Genomic DNA, 27,120 nt, shown 5'->3' on the forward strand with positions numbered 1-27,120 from the left:
TTGAAAAATCAGTTGATATTCTAATAGGCACTTCCTTGTAGGTAACTTTCTTTCTCTCTCTTGCATCCTCTAAGATTCTTACTTTGTCATTGGTGTTTGCCAATTTAATTATGATGTGTCTTGGTGTTGGTCTTTTAGGGTTCATCTTGTTTGGGACTCTATGTGCTTCTTGAACTTGCATAGTTTTTTTTCGCCAATATCAGGGAAGTTTTCTGTCATTATTTCTTCAAACAGGTTTTCTATTCCTTGCTTCTCTTCCTCTCCTTCTGGGACCCTTATTATGCGAATGTTGTTTCGTTTTGTGTTGTCCCAAAGCTCCCTTAGGCTCTCCTCTTGCTTTTTAAATCTTCTTTCCAGTTTCTGCTGTGTTTGTGTGTTTTTTTCCCACCTTGTCTTCTAATTCACTGATGCGGTTCTCAACCTCTTCTAGTCTACTGTTTAAGCCTTCCATTGTGTTCTTTCTTGCAACTATATCACTATTCATCTCCTCTTGGTCCCTTTTCATGTTGGTGACATTCTCATTCAGGTCCTTATAATTCTTATTGAGTTGTGTATTTGTCATTGAGTTGTGTGTATTTGTCATCCAGTCGTTTGAGCATCCTTATAACCATTACTCTGAATTCTTTCTGATATGTTGCTAGCCTCAGTTTCATTTAACTCCCTTTCTGATGATTCTTCTTTTTCTTTCCTTTGGGGATTGCGTTTTTATCTTCCCATGTTTTGCTGTAATGTTTTAATTGTAGATCCTATTCTTTTGCTACCCTGGTTCTTTTGGGGATGGTGCTACTGGTGTGATATCTCAGGTCTCCTGTGCTTGGCAATCTAGTGTAGCTCCCTGCTTGAGCTATTTGGGTTCTCTTGATGTAGACCTGCGAGCTGGGAAGGTGCAACTGTGGTGTCTTGCAATAAGCAGCAGCCGTGGAGGGGGGTGTCCCAATTGTCGCTGTCTTGTGCCCTTGGTTGAAGTCATGCTTGCCCAGCATGGACTCACAGTGGCACCCAGGAACCGTCTGTTGGGGCAATGGCGCTTAAGAAGCCTGCACTCTGGAAAGGCATGACTGTGATGTCCAGAGCTCTGTAGTTGTGGGGTGGGCAGACTCAGCTTTTGTTGTTGCTTTCCTGGTTGGATACATGTGCCCCCAGTGGCAGCTCATGGTGGTACTCATGGTGGCACCCACGGTGGCACCCATGGTGGCACCCACTGTGCGTTTGCCAACAGGGTGTACTGATGCATTCTGAAGGGCCCTGGCACTGAAGCCATGGAATTGTGGTGTCTGTGGGCAGGTATCCCAGAAGAGGGAATTCAGTGTTTCTACAGCCCAGCAGTGTGTCCCTGTTTGTATAAGTGCATGACCAGTGGGGGCTCACAGAGGTGCCCAAGGGCTGTCTGTGGTGTGGTGAGCTTGAAAGGCTTGTGTGCTGGAAAAGCATGCAACTGTAGTGGCCAGAGTTCTGCAGCTGTGGGGTGGTAAGACTCAGTTTTTGCCCCTGCACCTGTGGTGGATGGGCGTGTACTCCCAGTGGAGGCTCACAGGGGCACCCGTGGTGCCTTTGCCAGCACAGTGGTGCACTGAAGCATTCTGAAGGGCCCTGGTACTGAAGTCGCGTAATTGAGGCGTCTGTGGGCAGGTATCCATGATGAGTGAATTCAGAATTTCTACTGCCTGGGGGATTGTGTCCTTGTTTGTCCAAAATCCCACCTATCAGGGGCTCACAGTGGCTCCCAAAAGCGCCCTGTAGATAGATGGGCTCTGGGTGCCTGCTCTTTGGAAATGCGTGACTGTGGCAGTGCATTTGCCAGCGCAGAGCTCTGATGCACTCTGAGGGGCCCTGGAGCTGAAATTGCTCAGCTGGGTTGTCTGTGGGCAGTTATTCAGGAAGAGGGAATTCAGAATTTCTACTCTGAGGCAGTGTGACCTTGTCTGTTCAAAATCACACCCAGCAGGGGTTCACAGAGGCATCCAAGAGCTGTCTATGGAGTGGTGTGCCCTGGAAGTCTTCGTGCTGGAAATGCGTGAATGTTGGAAATGCTAGAATGTGGCATCCGAAGACTGCCCCTGGGGAGGGGGGAAGTTGCACTTACTGCTGTGGGAGTGGTGCACCTTTGGAGGTGGAGGTCCCAGGGTCCACGTTTCAGTGGGTGGGGCAGCAGGATTTTGGCTGGAGTGGCTGCTTGGAGGGCAGTGTCCAAGGCCTGTCTGGGTGGTGGTGCTGATGAGTTCCTAGAAGAGGTTTCTCTCCCCTTTAAGATGGTGTGGCCTCTGTGCCCAAATCCAGTAGTCGCAGTCCAGGTAATGCCCTCAGTGGTGGTAATCTCTCCCTTCTAAGATAGCCTGGTCTGCCAGCCTCTGCTGCTCCTGCCGGATTTAACTGTTCCTCACTCACTCACACACACACCACACACATCCACACACTAGCCTTTCATCCCTTCACTCACTCACTTCCTATCCCTCACCTCCATCCTGCCAGCTGCCATCTTTTTCTCTCTTCTGATTTGCATTTTAAAAGGATCCCTCTGACTGCTTGGTGGAGAATAGACTGTAGAGGAGAGAGGTGGGAGCAAGGAGCCCCAGTAAAAAGGCCATTGCCAAGGTCCAGTGAGAGGCAGTGGTGCCTCAGACCAGGGTGGTGACAGCAGAGGTGTAGACATGTGGCATTCATACCATATGAGGTGGTCTTTGACTCCTTTCTTCAACTCCCTTCCCCATCCCATCTGTCAGCAATATCTGTTGTCTCTGTTTTCAGAATACATCCCCAAATCCAAAACTTCTCACCACCTTCATTGTCTCCACCCTCTAGGCCACCCTTCAGCCCTTGTCCTCACAGCCTCTTCTCTACACCTGAAGGATCCAACCCTAAGGGATCATGTTAAACCCAACTCAAGTCCCAAGAATCCCCATCTCTCTAGGAGTAAAGACAAAGTCATTTTTGTGGCCCAATGTCCTCTGAGATGTGGTCCCTCATTAACTTTCTGCTATCATATCCTGCTGCCTGCCTTTATTCACTCAAATCCAGCCATACTGTCCTCTGCAGTTCCTCAAAACTTTCTGACACTTAACCAACTGAGGTTCTTTGTATGCACTGTTGTCTCTACCTATAATGCTCTTTCCATAGGTATCTGTGTGGTTTGATTCCTTGCCTCCTTCAGAGCTTTTTGAGATGTTACCTTCTCAGTGTGGCCTTCCTGGCCAGATAAAAACTTGCAGCCTAGCCCTCAGACATCCTGACCCTTTTTCCTCCTGATTTATTTTTTTTTTCCATAGCACTGATCATCATCAACCATGTTATATTTTACTTATTTTGTTTATTTTTTGCCTCCTCTCACCAGTTTATAGGCTTCATAAGGAGAGAGATCTTTGTCTGTTCATGGATATAGATCAAGAATCTAGAACAGTGCTTAACACATAGTAGGTGCTCAGTAGATGTTTGTTGAATGAATATATTAGAAGAAAGTGAGGTGATACACAAGAAAAAATTCTGCATATGTTGTAAAGGTAGAAACAAACAAAGGCTGATTTTTGCTAGGTTTATCATCGTGTGTGTGTGTGTATGAGAAGCTGTCAGTGTGCTCAGAGTGTGGAGGGCTCATTTATCATTTCCATTATCATCCTTCTTAGCAAATATCGACTTTCCAACCTCTTTTCATGGTGGTTTCTGTACAGAGTCTGCTTTAACCTTGCCAGCCAACCAAACATTGTAATGATAACTGTCATTGCCTCCTTCCTGTGTGTGTGTGTGTGTGTGTGTGTGTGTGTGTGTGTGTGTGACCACTGTCTGGCTTCTCCATCCTACAAGTCCCTTCAGTGGGCACTTGTACCCATGCTGGGGTGGTTCAATGCTAGTGCAGGCTGCACTCAGGAGAGCAGCACCTTCCTTGATCTTTATCAAGTTTAGACAGTAAGGATACAGTGGACACAGTTTAGACTCCAGAGCCAGATGACGCTAAGCACTATCAATTCTAAACTGAGTGACTGTGAGCAAATGACTGAACCAGCTTATTCACCTGTACAGTGGGATTATAATTCCTCTCTCCAGGACTCTCTAGGAAGGCGATACAAGCAAGTGCAATTGGACATGCCTCACAAGCTAGAAAGTGCCAAATGCAGAGAGTAGATTTTCATTCCTCCATCTTAGAATGGGGATCTGATTCAGAGTGCTGAATCTTTCACATGAGAGAAAGGTAGTTTGCCTAAGGTTCTTCTGAGAGAGTCAGAAACCAGGCTGCCCTTGAGGCTGAGCAGCACATTAGGGGGAAGGTAGTCACCATTCACAGAGCTCCCTGGTGCCAGCCGCTGGGCTGAGACACTAAATTTGTGGGTTCAGTCAATGTACACAATAGTGCTATGAGCTAAGTACTACTACCAATTGCCATTTTAGAAATGTGAATGCTGAGGCTGCAAAACTATTCCTGGTGAAACAGAGACTTCACCCCCAGCCTGCTCAGATTCCAGAGCCTGCTTTGTTTCTCTGCCACAGAGAGTCAGTCAGACCAGGGATGGGGGTTGGGAGGGTCAAGGAGAGAGGAGGCAGAGGGGTGTGTACACGCAGACTCATACCATAGGAACAGTGTTCCAGGAGGAACACAGACAGTGCCAGAAACTCCCCAAACATTTTCTAACCCTGGGAAAATGGTCTGTAGTTTGGGATGGCATATTCAGTGTGGAGGCTGCAAAAGGAAAGTTATTGAGGCCAACCCTCCCCCTGCCCAAGACACCCTATGTTGGTCACGAAATCTCAAGAAAAGTCAGGTAGAGGAGCCCTTAGAAATTTATGAGGCCCACTGCTCATTTGAATTCCTTGGAGATTCAGCCACCCAAGCCTGAGTCCATCCCCAGAGATTCAGATTTCACAGAATTTGAGTAGGGCCTGGGCATCTGGATTTCCCCAGCTATCCAGTTCATTTGAATGCTCCCACTCAATAAGTCCTCCCTCAACCAATACTCCACACACACAATTTTAAAGTTGGAAAACCAGAGTCACAGAAAGGAGACACATAGCCTGGAACTCAGGTATCTGGCTTTTGTTAGGGCTCATTCAAATGAAAATGCCTTCACCAGGATGCCAGTGAGGTAGGTAAGAGGGTCCTCAGAGCTGCAAGGAGTAGGGAAACAACACTGAAAGCCTAGTAATGGGTTGAGTCCCCCTCCCCTCATCCAAGCCTTTGAACACACTGCCACTCCCTCTGCAACTGGCCAAAAGGTCAGAGCTCTGGGTTTGAGTCCCACCTTTGCCACTCACTCCTTTTTGACTGTGGGCAAGTTCCTTTCCCTTTCTGGGCTTCAGTGTTATCCATATACTAAATGAGATTAGATTCAAATATCTCCTAAAATAAGATCTCTTCCAGCTCTGACATATTTTGGTTCTAGAAAAGATAGCATTCAGGCGATCTTGGTTGTAATCTTAACTCTACATTCCACATGCATGAGTCACGGCTTCTTACTCAGCAGAATGGGAATCATTGCCATCTTGGTCACATTCCTTGCTCTTTCTAGGTCTATGTTCTCCCTCCCTTAAAACTAAAGTACACGGGGACAGAGAGTGGTCTCTACTCAGGGAGCTCAGAAGGCTCTGATGCTTGTTCTATCTGGCTACTCCAGCTCCACTGAACCCCAGAACAAGGTCAGGTGGATGGGGCTTTGGGACAAGTGGGCCTTACCAGGGTGGAAGGAGATCTTCAGCACCTAGGCCCACATCTCCACTTCCAGTGGCCATCAGTGGGATATGAGGCCTCCAGCTGACACAGCTCTCCAAGTCTCCTCAGAGTCACTCTTAAAGCACTCAGTGATGTGAGAAGAAAATAAGTTGTCAAGTCAGGGAGCATCTCTGGGGGCAGGAACAGAGAGGCTGCAAGGCCTGAAACTTGGAAGGTTGGAACTCCTGTCCAGCTCTTGTGGGGAGGAGCATGGGGACAGCCTGTACGATGTGAAGGAGTGGGGCATGAGGGGCAGGAACCCTGGAGGGTGCCTCTCTGACCTCTCTGGACAGAAGTTACAATAGCCACCTTTTCTCTAAAGCCACTGTGAGCTGGGTGATCTGTCCATGTGATAGTACTGAGTTTCCAACAGCCCTAGGAGCAAGCCACCCTCATTTATTCCCACATTACACATATTGCAGATGAGGCTGCTGAGGCACAGAGAGGGAAAGGACTTGCCCAAAGTCATACAGTGAGTGTTGGTCTGGACTGGAACACAAGCAAGCTGACCATTGAGCCACTGTTATTTCCACCCCAACCAAGGATCTCCAGAACACCAATGTAGTGCTTCCTATGTACCAGACACTTTTCTAAGTTTTTCATATATGTGTGTTTATTTCTATCTCTATCTCTATCTCTATCTCTATCTCTATCTCTATCTCTATCTCTATCTCTATCTCTATCTCTATCATCTCTATCATCTATACCTATATCTATATCTATCTACCTCTATCTCATATATCTATCTCTATATCTCTATCTCTATATCTCTATCTCTATCTATATCTATATCTATAGCTATAGCTATAGCTATAGCTATATCTATACTTATTTTATCTGTACAATAATACTACCAGGTAGTTACTATGATGAAGTACAGATGAGGAAACCAAGGCCCGGAATGTTCGAGTAACTTGTTCTAGAGACACAAGTTAATGCATGTAGGATTCAGATCTTGCAGTCCATGCTGTACAGAAGGAAGCTCAATCCACATATACACACATCCCCTTACTCACCCCACACCTTGCACATCTCGGTCTGGGCTCTTACTTTCCCCTAGGTGGCTGTTTAAGGTTGTGTGACCTTGGACAATTAAATCACTTCATCCTCATTTCTCTGGGCCTTGGTTTCTCCCTAGATAATGGGATGATTGGACCAAATGATCTGTAAGGACCTTCTCTGATTCGCCGTATTATTAATCCTAGATTTGACACCACTCTTTTTTCTCTACCATCTCTCCTTTTCTAAGAGTTAGTGGCTCAGGCCTGGGATTTCCATGGACAAAGGAAATTTAGTGCAACCAAGCCTAGGCCAGGAAAGTGGTTTGCAAGATTGAAAGGTAGAATTGTGACCTACCAGACTCCAACCCCCATTCACCTTCTTACCTGTCAGCCCACCTTCCAGGCTCCCAACCTCAGGGACCAGTTTCCTGATCCCTTTTCCTTCAGCTGCCCAGCAGTCTAGCTCCCCAGCTCTGTCTTCAGCTGTGATTCATTGTACCTGGAACCTGGAGCCAGCAACTATCCTGGTAATAATGACTCCTCCCTTTCTCTGACCTGCTAATAGTGATGGCAGTCACTAACACACAAGAATGTGCTCATTGCCATAAGAGGAATATTCTGGCCATAGCAGAAAGGACACTCTCTGGCTTAAGAATGACAACATATAACCCTGGAGCCCAGCTTGGCCACATCCTAGACATTTAGCTCTGGAAACGTTCCTCAACTTTTCTGCTCTTCAGCTTTCTCATCTTTACAATGAAAAGACATGAGTACAATCTCTCTGAACTGCTGGAAGGATTCCATATCATAGTGTATGACCATCTCAGAGTACAGTTCTTAGACTGGAGTAGTCAGAGGTCAACAAATAAGATTTAGTTTTGAGTCCCACATCTGTATGATCTTTAGGCAAGTCAATGAATCTCAGTTTTCTGAGCTCAGAGAAAAGTATAGAAATTCTTGTTAGTTGAGATTTTTATAAGGAAAAAGTGAGATAATGAATGTAAAATTCCTAGCATGGTGTCTGGGAGATGGTTTAAGATAAAAAATATGTTACTCTGTTCCACCTAGCTCCATGCACAGAGATGAAACTATTTGTCCCAAAACATGAGTAATACTTAAGTGCCTAATAACATCAAAATTACACAAATCCTCCCAGGGAATAGAAAATGCAAGAAACCTTCCCAACTCTTTTTATGAGGCTAACCAAATAACTTGAAAAGTCTTGATACCAAAGCTACACAAGGTCATTATAATAAAGGAACATTTCAGGTCAATCTGTCTTATAAACATGAATTAAAACTCCAAAAACAAAATATTAGGAAATAAAATGTAAAAATATATTAAAATAATAATTCCTTATGACCAAGTGAGGTGTGTGCAAGAATTTTGAGGGTGAAAAATCAATGAAACAAAAGATCTGGTTCTTTGAAAAGATCAATAAAATTGAAAAATAACTAGTAAGACTGATAAAGAAAAAAAAGAGAGACAGCACACATTTCTGATATCAGGAATAAAACAGATATCAAAAAGACTATAAGGGAACACTATGAACAACTCTACACACATAAACTTCACAACTCAAAATGAAATGAATTAATTCCTTGAAAAGCACAAGCTACCACAACTTATGAAACATAATTTGGATAGTCCTATAACTATCAAAGAAATTGAATTTGTATTTAAAAACATACCCAAAAAGAAATCTCTAGATACAGGTGGTTTTGCTGGATAATTCTACTAAAAGTTTACAGAATAATGAACACAAATTCTATATGAAAGCTTTCAGAAAAAGGAAGAGGCAGGGAGACTTTCCAACTCATTTTATAAAGCCAGTGTTATTCTGACACCAAAACTGGACAAATATAGTAAACCAAAAGAAAATTGCAGACCAAAATCCCTCATGAAAATAGCACAATTTTCAATAAAACATTAACAAATATAATTCAGTAATATATATAAAAAATTATACACACAGCCAAGTGGGGATTCATTCCAGAAATGCAAGGCTAGTTCAATACTTGGAAATCAGTTTATGTAATCCATCATATTAATAGACTAAGAAAGAAAAATCAATGAATATATCAATTTATACAGAAAAAATATTCTACAAAGTCCAACACCCTTTCATAAGTAGAACAGTAAAAATTTAAGAAGAAATTGAACTTTTTCAATTTGATAAAGATCATATATGAATTCATACAGCTGACATTATACTTGATGGTGAAAGACAGAATGCTTTTGGGCAGAAAGAAAGAATGTTCACCATCATCACGCTTATTCAAAAATAGTGATGTAAGTTCTAGTCAGTGCAATGAGGAAATAAATGAAAAGAGAAAAGAAAGAAGAAGAAAAAAGAAAAGGCATATATGTTGGACCAGAAGAGATAAAATGGTTCTCATTTGCTTACATAGAAAATACCCAGGACATCTACAAAAAAATCTTCTAGAACTAATAAGTAAGTTCATCAAGACCACAGGGTACAAGATAAACATAGAACAATGAATTATATTTCTATGTACTAGCAATGAACATTTGAATGCCAAAATTTTAACTGCAATGACATTTATAATCTCTCTAAAAAGAAAAAAAGAAAGAATTAGGTGTAAATGTAACAAAATATGTAGGACTTGCATGTTGAAAATGAAAAAATGCTGATTAAAGAAATAAAAAAAAGATGAGACATACCAAGTGTTCATAGAATGGAGGACCTAACATAATAAAGATGTCAGTTCTCTCCAAATTGATATATAAGTTTAATGCAATTCCTATCAAAATTCCAGAAAGCTTTCTTGTAGATATAGACAAGGTTATTCTAAAATTTACTTGAAAAGGCAAAGGAACTAGAATAGCTAAAACACTTTTGAAAAAGAATACAGTGTGATTTTAAGAATTATTCTATAGCTACCATAATCAAGACTATGCAGTATTGGCAGGAGTGACATATAGATGAATGGAAGAGAATAAAGTACTGAGAAACACATCCACACCAAATACATGCAATTGAGTTTTGACATAGGTGAAAAAACATCTTAATGGAGGAAAGACAGCCTTTTCAGCAAATGGTGCTGGAGCAATTAGACATTCATAGGCAAAAAGATGAACCTCATTCTAAACTACACACCTTACACAAAAATTAACTCAATGAAACAATCATACATCCTATCTAATAAAGAGGGGATATGCTAATTGACCCTCATGCCATCGCAAAGATGGCAGCACCCACAGCCAATAAGGAGGGAATATGTTAATTGACCGCCACGCCCTCAAATTGGAGGCACGCACAGTCACAAGATGGCAGTGCCCAGTCCCCTTAGCCCTACCGGGGCAGCACGTGCACCTGCTTCTGGAGTTCCCCAGTCCCCTCAGCCTTCCCCCTCCCAGGGCAGGCTTGAGGTGCAGGCAAGCCTTGGATAGCAGCTGCCCAGCCACCCAGGGCTGCCCGAGACTCAGGTAACCAGGGCCGCCCGAGGCTTGTGCTGCCAGCAGTGGCAGCAACAGAGGTGTGATGGGGGTGTCGCCTTCCCCTGATCACTGGGTTGCTTCCCACCCCTGAGGGCTCCCAGACTGTGAGAAGGGGCAGGCTGGGCTGAGGGACCCCCTTCCCCGCAGTGCATGAATTTTCATGCATCAGGCCTCTAGTATATAGATAAACTATTAGGGTTGATAAGTGAATTTAGAAAAGTCAGTGGATATAAGGTTAATATGTAAAAATCAATTGTGTTTCTATATACTAAAAAATTAGAGAAAGTAAGTTTACAAATCCATACTATTTGTAATAACATAAACATCAAATGGTTATGGATAAATCTAATGAAAGATGTGGGAAGCCTCTATACTGAAAACTAAAAAGAAAAAAATATATAAGGAGAGAAATTAAAGAAGACTTAAGTAAATTAAGGGATAAAACATATTCACAGATTAGGAAACTCAATATTATAAAGATGTCAATTCTCCCCCAAATTAATCTGTAAAGCCAACATGATCTCATTTAAAAATCCCAGCTTTTTTATGTGGTGGAAACTGACAAATTGGTTCTGAAATTCAGATGGGAATGCAAAGGGCCAAGAATAGCCCATTTAATCTTGAAGAAGAACAAAGCTGGAGGACTCTCACTAACAGATATCAAGACCTAGAAAACTATAGTAATTAAGACATTGTGGTATTGGCACAAGAGTATAGAAACTGACAAATGAAAAGAATAGAAAATTCAAAAACAGACCCACTCATATACAATCACCCAATTTATGACAAAAATGACACTGTAGTACGTTGAAAACTTTTTAGAAAAATAAATGGTGCTGGGTCAGTTGGATAGCCATGTGGAAAAAAATTTATCTTGACCCCTACCTCACATCACACACAGAAATCAGTTCCAGATGGATTACAGATATAAATATGAAATGCAAAACAATAAAGCTTTCAGAAGAAAATGCAGAGGAACAACTTTGTACCATTGGAGTAGACAAATATTTCTTAAATAAAATGAGAAAATGCTATCTATGGAGAAAAAAAAGTTGATAATTTGGACTACATAAAAACAAAGAACTTCCTGTTTATCAAAAGGTGAACCACAGAATGGGAGAAAATATTTGCAATCGATATCTCTGAGAAAGGAGTTATAATTCAGAATATATTAGGTGATTCAATAGAAAAATGTGCAAAAGACTTTGACAGACACTTCACAAAATAAAGAATATTGTGGTGGCCAATAAACACATGAAAATGTGTTCAACTTAATTAGTCAAAAGGAAAATTAAAACTAAAACCATAATGAGATGCACAAGAATGGGTAGAATGAAAAAAATGGAAATGACCAAGTACTAGTGAAGATGAGGAACAGTCTAAACTCTCCCGCACTGCTGGTGGGAATGTACATTGGCACAATCACTTTGGACTACTATGAGGCATTTTCTGTCCAAGCTTCCCCTATGACCCAGCAGTTCTGTTACCAAAAGACATGTACACAAATGCTTAGAACAGTCCTATTTGTAATATCTTGAAGTTACTTGGAAGTCTAAAAATTTCAGTCTCTTGAGCAGCTATGTGGAGGTTAAATTGGAGATGGTGAGACAGATGAGAACAGGAAGAAGATGTGGCAGGAGTCCAGGGAGGGAAATGATGGTTGCAGCAGCAACAGCAGAAGTAGTGGGGAGGGCAGGAGTGGTACATTTACTAAGCATAGAAACCCTGGAGGAGCAAGAGATGTGGGGTGGGTGTGAAGGATAAGTTTGGTTGGCATTAGAGTTGAGGTGACTGTGACACCAGGAGAGAAAACAATGCAGAGACGTGTGAAACACCCTAATCTGGACTCTTTGACCTTTGAGGCAAATGCCATAATGAGAAGAGAGGTGGGCTCAAAGATAGGGGTCACCTGGTTTTTGCCTGATCGAGGCTATGTGGAAAGCAGATGGAAGGCCAAGAAGCAAGACCAGTTGCTCTGTCCTTTAGTCCTGTTGTCTGCTTCTACCTTTCCAGACCCCAGGCCCCAGCTCTGTTACTGGTGTTCTCTGGATTGGATTTGGTGGACCTCCTCCATCTCTGTCTTTTCCCATAAGTCCTCACTTCATTTCAGGACCATGGTCCCCGAAGAGAGAATCTGACCCACCCTCCCTCTTATCCATGGCAAGGAGTCAATATTCACAAGATTTTCTAGCTTAGATCTCAGAGGTCACATAAATTAGAGCATTCATTGTGCAGATGGGAAAACTGAGGCCCAGAGGTAGGAAGGGATTTATTGAAGATTACTCAGAGAGACTTAATGGGGGAGGCTGGACCAGAATTCAGGCCTCCAAATGCCCCAGGCATTGATTTATTTCTCTCATTTTGAGAAAGAGAAAAGGAGACATAGAGAGAAAAGGGAGAAAGATGGCAAGACAGAAAGAACTACTGAATAAAAGAGGCACAGGAAGGCAGAAAAGAGGCAGAAACAAACTCTATGAGAGGGATAAGAGAGAAGGAGAGAGGGAGAAATAGAAGAAATGGAGACATACAGAAGGAGAAAGATGGAAAGAAGGAAAGAGAGAAAGAGAAAAGAGAAAAAATGGAAAGAAAGGGATTGGCAATAAGTAGAGCAGGCAGGGCCTTCCTGCTCCTGCAGGGGCTAGTGGGAGCTGAGCCCACAGCCCTGTGGAAGGCAGAGATGGGTGGCCACAGAAATCCTTACCTGCCAAACTCCATCAGCCCTCAGAGGCCCAAACCAGAACTGAGCAGTTGATCTAAACAGAAAACAAACAGAGCAAAATGAAAACATGCTGGCTGCCCACCCCCACCGCCCCTGGCTGTGGCTCTGTGCATTCATTGGCCCCCAGGAGGCCACTGGGAAAGCAAGGCACAGCTTTTGTTACTCTCCTTTCTCTGTGGCCCCCCATCCCACAGCCACCCCCCACTAAGAGCCATAGACTCAGCTCTGTTCAAGATACCATGGTGGGGAGGGGGCAGAGCTTGTGGGCCCTGTAAGGCTGGAGGTGGTCCTGTGTTCCCCACCCCTGCCCTGGCAGAGGGACAGCAAGGCCTGTGAGGGGCTGACAGAGAAGTGAAGCAATAGGAGGACAATGCTTAGCCACCCCCACTCAGAGCTGGGAGTTCTTAATCAGCCCAGAGGTGTCCTGGGCGTGGTGGTGGTGGTGGTGGTGGTGGTGGGGGAACGCAGGCAGGGAGGGCAGGAGGAGCAGGGTGGCTGACCAGTGTCGAAAAGCAGACACTCTGAAAACTTATCATTAGTACCATGTGTTATTTACTGTCTCCACTGGGATCTGGAGCTGGAAGTCATGAAGAGAGAGTTTCTGTTTACATTATAACTTATTAATAATGATAAAAGTAATAACTAATATCAGTCTTGTGCTTTGCAGTTACCAACTTCACACAAATTCACTGAATCCTCACAGCCCTACCTTATAGTACTCGGAATAACTCTATTTTATAGAAGGGGAAACAGGCTCAGGAAGTGAATTCACTTGGCACAGCTGGGAGACGGTTAAGCCTGGTTAGGTGAGAACAGGTTGGTGTACTGTGGCTGTCATGTAATGACCAAAGCCAGTGGTCAAAGATAAAAAAGTACCTCTCTAAACTCAGGGGCATCCCTCAGCTTTAGAACAGTCTCACATCATCCAAGGGAGCAGACAGATGCGAGCAGTGCATGTAAGAGAGGCCGGGAGAGGGTTTTCTATGACCCGTTTCCTCTTCTGTATAATGGGGATAATGATAGTGTTAAAGAACAAAAATTCAACGAAGTAAATTTGAAGATCTAATTGGCTTAACTGAGTGATTCATGAATTGGGCAGGATCCTATCTAGAAAGTAGAATGGTGCTCTGCAGAGCTGTACAAAATGGAAGGTGTTTATAGGTAGAAACTGGGCAGAACAATAAAGTTATTAACAAAAGAAAGGGGTTTTTTTTCAGGCAAGGGTACCTTTCGGTAGGCAGAGACTTTATCAGGCAGATTGCCTCAGCTTCCTTCAGGGCATGGAATGGACGCATGACATATTACCTCATTGGTACTGATCTGAAAATTCCAGACGACCAATTAAGATTACATTCTTGCAGAAGCTGAAACTGAAATTAGGTCAGGTATTAAGTCTAAGTTTGGTGTCATGGGCTTTAGCACAAGTGACTCCATTTTTGGCCTGTGGTTTTCTTTAACAATAGTAACTACCTCACAGAGTTTATAAAGATTAAATGTGTTATTTCAAGTAAAACAGTTAGAAGAGTGCCTGGCACATGTTAAGCCTCATATATTAGTTCCTGATGCCCTTGTCACTGTTGGTTATTTGCCATGTCTATGCTGAACACTAGGATAGCATCAGTGAACAAAAGCAGCTGTGGTCCTTGTCCTCATGGAGTTTTGAGTAAGGCAGGGAAGGTAGCCATTAATTACAAAGTACACAACAAAAGTTAAATTGAAATAGTGAGAAGCTGTGTGGAGGAGAAGGCCACAGTGCCACAAGAGTGAAAAATTGGGAAACATGTTCTAGCCAGGAAGATACAGAGAGTTTTCACAGAGGAAGAGACATTTGAGTTGTGAGCTGAAATAGAAGTAGGAGTCAAATAGAAAAAGTGAAAAGAATCCCAGGCAGAGAGCACAGCATGTGCAAAGGCCCAGTGGCAGAAGGGAATTTGGTTATAGGATGTCAAGGGAGAGTTAGGCAGAGGCTAGACCAGGGCAGACCCTATAATTCATGCCTAGGAGTCTTGCCTTTATTACAAAAACAAAGGGAAACCTAGGAAGGATTTTAAGAATGGTGTAACATGATCCGAAAAAGACAGGGTCTAATTCTAGGTTTGGAAGGGTCTCCAGCTGGGAGGTGGGGAGAAAGGCTTTATGGATCAGGATGGGCAGAGACTACCATTGACTTTCTCAATGTGTGACCTTGGGAAAGTCCCTTCCCTTTCCTGGGTTTCGGTATCCATCCCTAAATGGTCTCTGAAGCCTACTTTAAGGTCATCTTGTTCTTTTCCATCTGTCCTTGGTCTTTACCTCACATTAAAAGAAAGACTAAGCAGCGAAGACATTCTGAATAGACACAACCCCTCTTCTGTCTTCCCCTTCTCCCTATACCTCCATAATGCCTGCCCACCCCCCCACCCCCCCGCCCCGTTCAGGCTCTGTGGGAAGGAAGGCCATTTGGGGGCCAAGATTTCTCCTCCTCCATCCATGGCTCATCCCCGTCAGCCTCAGGCCATTATAGGATGGGGTCTGCTCAAGCCTGGGACCAGAGGAGGCTCAGGGGACCCCCATAGTGGTTGTTCATTGTGCTGGAAGGCCCAGAACCACAGGCAGCTGAAAGAGGCTGCCCCCGTCAGGATGATGGAGTGAGTGTGACATAAATTTCTCAGGACAGGCAGCAAAAAAACATTTACAGCCCCTCCTTGCCAAGTCTGGTTCCAATCAGGCCCCTGGACGGCCCACTCTGCTCTCTGCACCCGCCACAAAGACACACACACACACACACACACACACACACACACACACACACGCCCCCCTCCCACACACACACGCCCCCACCCTTGCAGGCCTCTGTACCTACATGGGTGTATACATATGCGCATATCCATCCACACAGATGGTCCCCTGGGGTTCTGTGTCCCCACACACATATACAGACAGATGGACAACACAAACACCCCCCTCCTGCACTCACATTGCAGATGGGCCATGGGTGGGCTGAGTAAGACCTTAGGCTCCACTGTCAGCCATGAGCCAGGACAGCAACATCCTCTGAGGTTGAGCACCAAAGGACCCAGGAAGTGCCTTCCTTTAGTCACAACCCCCAAGCCACTTCTCAGCCCCCTGGCTGCCATGGCAATGGCCTACCATCCCTGCCATCCAAGGCACAGGAATGCCTTCCCTGGAGCTCAGTTAGACTCTGGCCAAACTGTGAGCAGGCACTGAAGGAGGCTAAGGCTGGCTGAGGGCCCCTAGGAGAGCAGCTCACCAGGCATAGAAGCCCCAGCTCCCTGGAAGCCAGTGGCCCAGGGTCCTCAGTGGAGCCCTCCTCTAGCTCAGGGTCACCTTTTTTCCCCAGGCTTATCTGGTACTCTGCCCTGCTCCTACCCTCAGCCCAGACCACCAAAGGCCTCACCTGGCCACCGAAGAAGTATCTATTACTCTTGATCTGAGCTGAACAAGATGCTTCTTTCATGGGATTCTCTTGACTACCTGAATGCTCAGTCCATTTGGTTCCGTCTGGCAAAGCCAGAGGGGCTCTCTAGTTTACTCCATATCTGACTACTGCCCAGCAGCCCCCAGAAGTCAGGTCCAGTTCTTCTCCACACTCATGGAAGACTGGGAGGTAGTAGCAGGGGAGTCACTCCAAGTGCAACTTGAGGAGGACTTTGGGGCTAAGGGAATCCAATTACGGGCCTTGCTTCTTCTTTCCCCCAAACAATCAGAATGGTGGCCCCTAAGAACCTTAAAGGAGAGGCTGCTTTGCATGGGAGGTGGCCGTTCCCCCTCCCTGGAAGGCAGTATGATGCAGGGCAAGACATGAGCTTGGGGAAGCCAGACCTGGGTTCAGATCCCTCATTGCCCTGTACAAGCTGTGTGAACTGAAGAACTGAGTCAAACCTATAGATTGGGTTCTTGTCAATATCTAACTTGCCCAGGACATGGGCCATAGTAATGCTCCATATGTGCTCATTCCAGTTGCTTCCCACTAACTCTGTCCACCTGAAGTGCAGCGCCCAGGGGAGAGGGGCAGAAGGAGGAATGAGCTTCCATCTGTTACATTCCAGGTTTTATGTTCATTACTTCATTTAATACTCCTTGCATGTGTGTATGAGATAGTTACTATCAGGATCCCAGTTTGGCTCCTGAGTTGACATGGGTGGGGGCATTATACGATGCTGATGAGACAACATCAGGCGGTCTGGGGGTGGTGTGTGTGTAAGAAGGTGCTTTAAGCACTGATTTTGAGGGTGTTTCAGCCTGAGGGAAGAGGACTTGTCAGGCCCCCAGCTGCCCCCTTCCTCTGGGTATGTGGAGCAGACCAACTGGCTGCCAGGGCCCAGCCACACACTGGCTCCAGAGTGTCTTGGAGGACAACTTTATGAGGCAGAAATCCAGCATCCACCCCTGGGAGCAGCAGCAGCAAAGTAGCTGGCCAGGATTGTGGTGGAGGAGACCCCTCCCTCCTGCCTAGATAACAGAACAGAGCACACCTGGCCCAGGCCTTTTCCAGGTCCCTCATGCAGGGGAGCTTCTAGGAAATGCTCCAGGGAGGCAGATTTTGCTGAACAAAAGGAAAGGCAGGGCTCTGCAAAGGTGGACCAGTTGCTTGTAGGGGAGTGAGTTGCCTGTCACTGTAGGTAAGTGAGCAGAAACAAGCTAGAGAAAGGGTTAGTCATTCACACAGGTCAGGGTTCTTAGCCTGGAGGGACCCACGATGTTAAAGTGCTTCTTGAAATTATGTGCAACATTGGGGGTGCCTGTGTACTTTCATAGGAAATGGGCTCATTGCTTTCATTAGCTTGTTCAAAGGCATGTGAGCCCAGAGGTCACACAGATGAGGAAATAGAGTCTTGCAGAGGAGGAAAGCCTTTGGGCTTCCTAACCAGAGCTCAACTCCATGCTGTTTTCTGTAACACAAAATGCTGGCCTCTCATAATGCAGGTGCCTCAAGACAGCCTAGTGAGAAGGGTCTTCATGTTGCTATTTCCAAGCAAAGGATTCTGGGGCCCAAAGAAGGGCAGGGCCTTGCTTAGGTCCCACAGCCAGTTGGATGAGAAGCCAGAACTAAATCCCAGTTATCCTGCTGATTCTTTTCCCCAAAACAACTCCATTTCATCCTCGCCCTATGGAGAGTAACAAGCAGACATGCCTACACTGGCCTGCAGATCTCGAGGCACCCATCCCCTCTTCCTGCTCTCCATATTCTGTGGGCTAACCTCTCCACTCCTTCCCTCCAGGGAATTTTCATTTCTACCTGAACCCTGTTTACAGCTAGGTGTGACCCCAGAGAAGCCAGGCACTGACACTCTGACTTACCCAGAAGTGCAGGTAACCTGCATAGGCAGTAGTCAAGCAGCAGGAGGCTGATCAGGACCAGGAAAAGATGGGGCCATGGTCTCTCCAGAGTAAAAAGCGCTCAGGGCCGATGTAAGGACTTTCACCTCTTTCCCTATATGCTGTCACCTCTCTGTTACAACTGAAACAGATGCCTGTAGACAAATGTCCTCTTCTGCCCCTTCCACCCTTTCTGTGTCCCTGAATGGGGCTGACAAGTGAAGCCAGACCACTGCAGCCTTTGCCGTTCCAGGGATGGGCCATGGAGGTGCATGTCTGAAAAGGAGCTAGCAACATAGGCCTTCCATGCAAAGGGCCAAGGCCAGGAGGTAGGGAGGTAGGCCATTAGCCAGGAGGCTCATCAGGCAGGGGAGCAGGGGCAGCCCCTAAGTGGGGTGCATTGGCTATACAGGCTGACCAAGAGAAGGCCAAAAGGATCAGAGCCCCATCCCTAAAGCCTGGAATACCACAGTTAAAGCAACCTGTGCCGTAAAGCTGTCCCCAGCTGAGCTGAGAAGCCTCTGGGACTCAGCAGTGCACTTTGATTTTTCTTGCAATCCCTGTGCATTTTTGCTTTGATTATAAAAGCCAAATGTACTCATAGTGTAGAATCCAGAAAATAATGACAAGTATGTAGAAAGAAAATAATCACTAACTGTGTAACCTTGGGCAAGTCACTTATCCTTTCTGTGTTCAGTCTCCTCATCTATAAAATGGGATAATACAGTATTCATTTCATAGGGTAGTTGTAAGAAATAAAGACATGTAAAGTGCTGAGAAAATTTCCAGGTTTCCCAGCCCATCATAGATGCTATGCAAGTGTTAACTTTTATTTTTATGATCCACTACAATCCCACTACCCAGAGTCAGCCACTGTTAACAATTGGTTGATTTCCTTCCAGTCCTTTTATTTGAATACTTATAGTTTATAAAATGATAATCAGGATTGTACTGTATATATGAATTTGTATTTTGCAGATTTTAACTTAGCATCATAGTATGACTATTTCCCACATTATTATATGTCCTTTAAAACATCCTCATAGGTTGTATATAATTCTATTTATTCCATTTTCTAATGTTGGACATTTTGTATGAATAGCTTTTATATACGTTTTAACCCAAATCTGCAAACATTTCTATAGTACAGACTCCTGTTAAGGGTAATTATTGCTTCAAAGTATTAACCTGTTTTTACAGGTCTTGATATTTCCAAATTGCCCACTAAAATGTCTATACTAATTGACACTTCCTTCAGCAGTATGTGAGACTACCCATCTCACTGCAACCTCACCAGCATTGATCAGGTGTTTTTTTTTAAGTTTTGCTAAATTTATGGGAAAAATGTCATTTTTTTTATATTCTACTTGGCTGAGTCAGGAATAGGATGGAGTACCAGGTGAAGGGCTGTTCAGTGGAGTTGGCCCTGTAGGTTAGAGAGCTTAGTGAAGGGCCAGGGAGCAGCAGGGTACGACCAGACCCAGACAAACTGCCTACCTGGGAAAGGGGCAAGAGTGAGAAAAAAGCTGTGGCCATGTGAGACCACTCTAAGAAACTGAGAAAAAACCCTAGTGCAAGGGGAATGAGGCCCAGCACCATGATTGCCAGCTCTTGCAGTTGGTCGAAAGTTCTCTCCCAAATCTGTCAGGAGTCCCATTTGTTGGCTAGACAAGAATAATTATAATGCAAATTGGGCTTTGGAAATGCAAATATCAATACAGAGATAGAAGGAGTGCCATGGCTTCTGAACACTGGAGGCCCAGATAATGACTACTTCAAGACCCTGGCTGAAAAGCAATCTCAGAAGCTTTTGGATAAACAGAGGATGGAAGGCCCTAGTGCTCTGAGAGCAGCGGGTGAGCTGTGGAAGGCAGGGTGGCCACTGGGAACAAGTGTGGAGCTGGAAGGGCCAAAAGAGGCCCTGAGCAGGTGAGGGCAACTTCCCAGCAAGGGCAAGCCTCTCCAGGCTGTGACTGAACTTGGAGGTGCAAAATCTGAGCCCATGCAACCCAAAGGTAAAGGGGCTAGTCTGGGGAGGGTGTGAACAAGTGAGCACAGCACCATCAAGATGTAGACTAATATCACTGGGCTACAATTCTATGTGTGAAGCACCAACTCTTTGTCAGGCACTGAGGGAGGGGTTGATGGAATCCCTCTACCTGGGAAAAATGGCACACAGATTGTCTAAGTGACACGTCCAAAGTTACACAGGCAGTAACTGACAGAGTCAGAAGCTGAGCTCTGGCCCATTAGGCAATGAGTCTGGGTTCCTCTTACTGATTTCCTTGAGTAGAGCTGGTGGCAAAGTTTCCTCTTTTCTGTCTTGAGTAGAGGAGTTTTACTGGCTAGGGTTCCTGAAGGAATGTTATATAAAGGATAGTAAGAAATTGTTTTTATAAAATCCCAGAGGCCAACAAAACTGGAAAGAATGGGCTTAGATAATAGCAAAAATGAAGTAGACACCAGGAAGAACTTCCTCAGCTTAAGACTCTTTAGATACAGTGGGTACAGGTCAAAGGGCCTCTCTCTGATATTTTCAGCAGTGATCCCTTTCCATACTCTTCCCTCTCCCAACATCTCATCATCTCCTAATCTCCATCATGCATGCTCACCAGAGGCAGCTCTGCCCACTACTAGCAGGCTTCGACTTGGACATCCAAGATCACTTGTGGACAATGGGATAGCTCGGATCCAGCTCAAGCAAGTGTGATCTGAACTTTTGTTACCCAGGCCTCTTGCCACTCTGCCTCTTGGCCTCTCCATTTGAGCCAGAGGTCTTCCTGAGAAGTAGAGAGTTGGAGAGAGAAGCATCAGAGAGCATGAGCTATGAAATAGCCTGAAGGGTGCAATGGAATGTGAAAGGACTTGTGTCACACAGACAGTGTCCCTTCTTAGCTACTATTGCTTGTATGACCTTGGGAAATGCATCCACCTCCCTGGGTCTCACTTTACTATCTATAAAATGGGGGGTAGCATTAGGTTGCTGTGGGGACACTGGTAAGATGGTCTGTTTAGTTACTAAAACACTACCTGAGTGCCTGTGTTCTGCCACGCCTAGTGCTAGGCAGCTGGGGAACATGAAGGCAAACTGGTAATCCAGCCCAGGTCCCAAGAAGCTCTCAGTTCATTGAGGGAGTTAATGTGTGTAACTGCACACCCTGCACCAAGACAGCCCAGGGTGGGGCCTCAGCACCATTCCTTTCCTGGCTTTGTCTCACACACATGCGGTAGCCATGGTCTACAAAACACTTCACATGCGTCAGCACATTTGATACCACAACAGCCCAGACCCTCATGTTTCAGATGGGGAAATGGAGGCCCAAAGAGTTTAAGTGCTTTGCACACAGTATTACAGATGGTGAGTGGCAGAGGCACCCTGGAGCTCATTGGGACTATTTCCACTGAGGCCCCCCAATCACCTCCTGGTTTTGCCCTCAGACTGACAAACTCTCTCTTAGGTATAGCACAGACCTCTCAACCTTAGCTACATTGAGGGCCTCCTAGTGTTCTTGACCAGTCATATAACTCATCTGTAGCTTGAATTTTATAAAATCATCAAATCCCATGTAATCTTCAGGACAAAATGTCCCTAGTGTCAGTGGGTTTGGAAGAGGAACAGGGTCCAGGAGAGTACTTGTGTCCCCAAATTGGCCTTTTCTATGAGGCCCTGCTTTAGTGTGTCTAGACTTATAGAATGAGATGTCTTCAGCTTTCCATGACATGAAATTCTGGGTATATCTTTTAAAATTCCTGTATTGCCAAAATGTCAGAAGAGGGGTTAGGTGTGTCCACAGAGATATGTCTAGGTGTGTGGACAAGAGATGTTGGGTTATCCTGAGCCAGTGAGTTTGAATAAGGAGGGCTGTTACTCAGCCATTGGGTTCAGGGTCTGTCATTTATTGATAGGTAAGTAATCAAGGAGAGTCCAGCGAAGGCTCAAGCAGGGGTACAGGGTCCTTCTTGATCCTTTGTGCTGAGAGAGAGAGAGAGAACTTTTGGATCCCCAGATTCTAGACTTGAGATGAGGCTGCTCTCAGTGTCTGCCTACAGAGAAGGGAAAAGAGGGCATGAGCCTGACCAGGGATGTGTCAGATGTATTCACATATGTGGTCTGCTTTCCTTCCTGTAGGGTAGATGAAATTCCCATTTTATAGATGAGGAGACTGAGGCTCAATGATGTATGGGAGTTGTTGCAAAGTCCCAAAGCAGGAACTTGCTGGAACAAGGATTAAAATCTAGATCTCACTAGACTGCAGAAGCCTTGCTCTTTCTTCTACAGGATACACTTGGGGGAGAGATGAGGTGTTAGGAATGCTCTGACTGAAGCCTAGAGCAGGGCAGGTCACATGCCCACCCCAGGTGCTTCCTTACGACCTTTTCCTCAGTTATCTGTGTCTTCCATTCTCAGAGTAAGACTCAGAGGAAATGCCTCGCCATTCCCCAAACATCTGGAGGCATCTGAGGATTTGTATCTAGTAGGAGCAAAAGGAGGGCCAGTGACCTCAGCCCTGAGGAAAGCCCCTTATAGAGCCCATCTGGCCTTCTCAGCACCCTCTCTGAGCTTCCCTGGAGTCCTTGCCAAGCCTCTCTGCTGAGGTTTTTCCAGAGGTCCAGGGAATTTTCATGAGTCAAGGATGTCAACGACTTTCACATGGATAGTCACAGATCCCATAAATGTGTCTAGATGGCTACACTGAGCTATAATCATTCTTTTTAAAAAAAATATATTTATTGATTTTTTACAGAGAGGAAGAGAGAGGGATAGAGAGTTAGAAACATCGATGAGAGAGACACACCGATCAGCTGCTTCCTGCACACCTCCCACTGGTGATGTGCCTGCAACCAAGGTACATGCCCTTGACCGGAATCAAACCTGGGACCCTTCAGCCCGCAGGCCGGCGCTCTATCCATCGAGCCAAACCGGTCAGGGCTATAATCATTCTTTTGAATATGGGTGTGTCAGGAAGTCTGTGCGTGCACGCACATGCGCGCGTGCGCGCGCGCGCGCACACACACACACACACACACACACACACACACACATATTGTAAGTAAGTGATAACTAATTCCACAGCCACCCACAGAGCCCATATCTTCTCTTCCTGTTTACACTTCAGCAAGTCCCACTTCACAGTGCCCCTAGTGTGTGCAGGGATCATAAAAATGCTCAGAGACCAATTTTTGCCAACTCTAAGCCTGGAGGTGCCACCCCCTTCCTTCCCCTTGATCTCTCTCTTTCTCCTCCCTCTGCCTCCTCCCAGACAAAGTTTCCTCCCTCTTCCAAAGACCACCCGTGCTTAGCCACCCCTCACCTCACCGTATACATATCATCATCATAAGTCCCATCATCAAAAATAAAAAGCTGAAAACTGAGTCTGCTGTGGTGTGAGTGGCCATAGGCCCAGAGAGGCCAGGAACAAGTACCCCATTTGGCAGGTAGGTTGTAGGGAAATGGGTGAGAGGAAGCATTTAAGGAGGAGTAGACCAGGCTAGAGAGCTTTGTTGGGTACTATGGGCCCAGAGAAGATGTGTACTTCCAGAAGATTCCATTAGAGAAGTACAGCTAGAGACAGTACAATGTAGTGGTTGAGAGTAAGCTTGAACTAGACTGCCATGTGACAATGGACAGTTACTTACCCTTTCTGTGTCTCATTCTCTTTATCTGTAAACTTGGGATAATAATAATAACCTTTGAGGATTAAATGAATTAATACTCATAAAATGCTGGTATAGGGCCTGACACAGGGGAAGCACTGCAAAGGTATTTTATTATTTTAGATAAAACATATCAGCATTTTCTCCTGCCTCTTCATAGACAACAACCATCAGATCTCCAAGCCAGTCCTGGCAGAGGCTGTATGACTTAAACAGCCTTCGTCGCCACTCGTCCTCCATCTGCTGCCATTTAGCTCTACCCTCTTTTAGCACTGTTCACTGATGGGGGCTCTCAGGTTGTCCCTGGCATTGGAACTTTCCCCACCTCACATCCCTTGTTTCCCAGCCCTGCTCTTTTGCTTTGTTCAATCTCTGGCCAGTCCCTCTCCAAGAAATAAATTCCTGATGTTGAGCCCAGACCAGGGCAAGGTTCACAGTGGCTCATAAGCACTGCTGGTTCATATCGCTTTCCAAATCCACATTCAATGATGTCATGTTGATACCTTGAGTTCAGACACTGTGAGAATATTCACACCATGGTAATTGGTAAATACTACAAATCAGGACTTTTTTTCTTCCCAGTGAGCAAGTTATTAAACCTTTACCAGTGCAAGCTGGCAGATTCATTTCTTCACATCATACCCTGGGACCCCTTTCTAGATGATGGTTGCTCCTCTCCCAGACACTAGATCTACCTATAACAGACTCCCTGCAGCAGCATTCTCCATTTCATTACTATCCAGTGGCTATTTCCTCATGGAACCTCAGGGCTCACTGTTGACTCACTCCCTGCCTTTTGGCACCAGATTTTGCCCACTTGGAAGTTCTCCTCACTGCCAGGCAAACCGCTGGCCTTTCCCCTTCTCTGCTTGCCCAGTGCTTCCAAGGGGCCAGCAGCCACATATCTGAGTCCTGAGCAAACCAGGATGAGGCATGTGCTGAAGTCTGAAGTGAAGCATCTAAAATGTAGCCAGTCCTATAGTTTGCTGTGCTGGGGAGCAATAGGCAGGGGGAGGTCTGATCCAGGGCAGTGCTCGCCTTCTGTAGCTGGCCACGAGTGGTCCAGCTGTTGTTCCCACTGCTTAGCAGTGCTGGGCATGTACTAAGGGTTCACTAAATATAGTATGAATAAATGAATAAACATACTTGGTCATTCAACACATGTTTCCCCAAGCTTTTACTCTGTACCAAGTTGTTTTGGATTTTTTTAAAAAGAAAAAGAAATAGCCCCTGACCTCAAGGAGCTCTAGTCTCGTGGTCCATGGAAGTGGGTGCTAACAAAATTTGGAACTAACTGCAGGATGGATTGCGAGCCTGGTGCAACTGGCTTGGGACAGATGCTCATGGCTTCCAGGCAAGATAAAGCCCTGTGCAGGCCAGAGGAGTCATAGCGTTTATCTGCATTTACCCATCAGTGGCTGCTGGCTGAAGTGGCTGTCCAGCCTTCTTGGCCAGAATGCAGCCCCACTCTCTCACCACGGCCCCACCCATCCAAGGAAGCGGAGCTGTTGTCCAGAAGAGAGGGTTCAGGCAGGGAATCCCGGCCCCACCCTGCCTCAGACTTGGCCCAGAAGGGCCTGGCATGCTTCTAATATCAAGCAGCAAATCCAGTCAGGCAGATGAGAATTCCTATTATTTTAATATATTTAGAAGAGAGTTTAAGGTGGATTTCGTTCTACGCTGTATATTTTTACATGAGGCCAGGCCACTTTGATAAATGCTGTAGTGCAGGCAGGAGGAAGCCTTGGGAAAGGGTGAGTGAGAGAAAAGAGTTAGAAAGAAGGGGAGTGAGAGCCAGAGCCAGAGATAGAGACACAGAGTGAAAGGAAACGAGAGAGAGAGAGAGAGAGAGAGAGAGAGAGAGAGAGAGAGAGAGAGAGGTGGGAGCAGAAAGACTGACTCTGTGTGTCCATAGATTTGTCTTTTACACATGTGCCTGTGACTCCATGTGTGTTTCTGTGTCTGTTTGTTGTTGGAGTAGACAAATCCATTTGGGGATAAATAGGATGATTTTTCCACCTGCAGGAAGCGAGGCAGCCAAAGGCTGATTGGGGTTGCTCTACTCTGCAGCTCCCAGAAGGCCTTGGGCTGGAACTCAGGTTGCTCCTGAGGCCAGGACCTGGGTTCTGCTTAGAAATTGAGATGCAGGCAGGTTGCCAGAAAGGCGGGGGAAGTTCCCTGGAGCCTTAAAGGCCCCACTCTGAAGTAATCCTTAGCAGGAGAGGGGCCCTGGCCCCCCAGATGCCCTGTTAGCTATACCATGTAGCTTCTTACTCACCTTCCCTGGAGGGTTCCCAATCTTTCTCTCAGAAGCCAGCATGCAAAGATCCCAAACATTCTGGGTAGGTGGCTGAGGCAGCAGCCCAAGGCCAATGCCGCTGGAGCACAGGCTCACAGGGCTTTTCTTGAGACCAGAATGCATGAGCACAGCAGGAGGGTGTTGGCTACCAGGTTGGGAGAAAAGTTTTGTAATCTGGAGGCTGGGGGATGCATACATTTGGAAGACTTTGTCAGTACAGAAGTATTCGGCTGAAAGGAAAGTTTTCTCTCATTATAAAGATCAGGAGAAGATAGGCTGAGATTCTGTTTCTGGAGAACTTCCCCCAGCACAGAGTCCCAAGAAAAGACCCAAATGGTTGAAGTTGTCACTGAAAGGCCCCTGACCTAGCCAGGGCCTAACAGGTGACCTGGGGTGACAGGGACTCCATCCTTGTGTTTCTGAACAGGTGCGGACCTGTACAAACCAGCGCAGGGTTCATCTGCCCTTGTGGTCTCACCAAGAACCAGGTAGTTACTTCCACTGTACCTGAGATGGGGTCAGTTTTGTAAACCTTTCCTCTAGGAAGGCAGAGGAACCCCTGTCTACTACCTCTGCCTTGATCTTGGGCCCCACAGGAGAGCCAGCTCACAAGAGGGACAGATCTACCTCAATCTTGAGACCAGAATGCATGAGCACAGCAAGAGGGGGTTGGCAACCAGGTTGAGAGAAAAGTTTGGTACTCTAGCTTGGTAGCCTTTTTTCCCCCTTTTTGGAGGAAGGCTAGAAAATTATCACATGGAGAACTAGAGGACAGGGAAAGTGAGAAGGAGAAAAAAAGAGAAGGAAGAGAAAGACAAAAGCCATATTGTTATCTTTTCCAAAACACTGTAGACACTTCTTCAAACAGCATAACTGGCTGGCTTGTGGTCACCTCTAACTCTGAGTATGACCTTGGGATGGGATTTTCAGCCTGAAAACAAAGCATCAGAGTCAAGGAATCTGTCTTTGCTGG

This window comes from Myotis myotis, unplaced genomic scaffold, assembly GCF_014108235.1.
Source record: "Myotis myotis isolate mMyoMyo1 unplaced genomic scaffold, mMyoMyo1.p scaffold_m19_p_4, whole genome shotgun sequence".
Lineage (NCBI taxonomy): Eukaryota > Metazoa > Chordata > Mammalia > Chiroptera > Vespertilionidae > Myotis > Myotis myotis.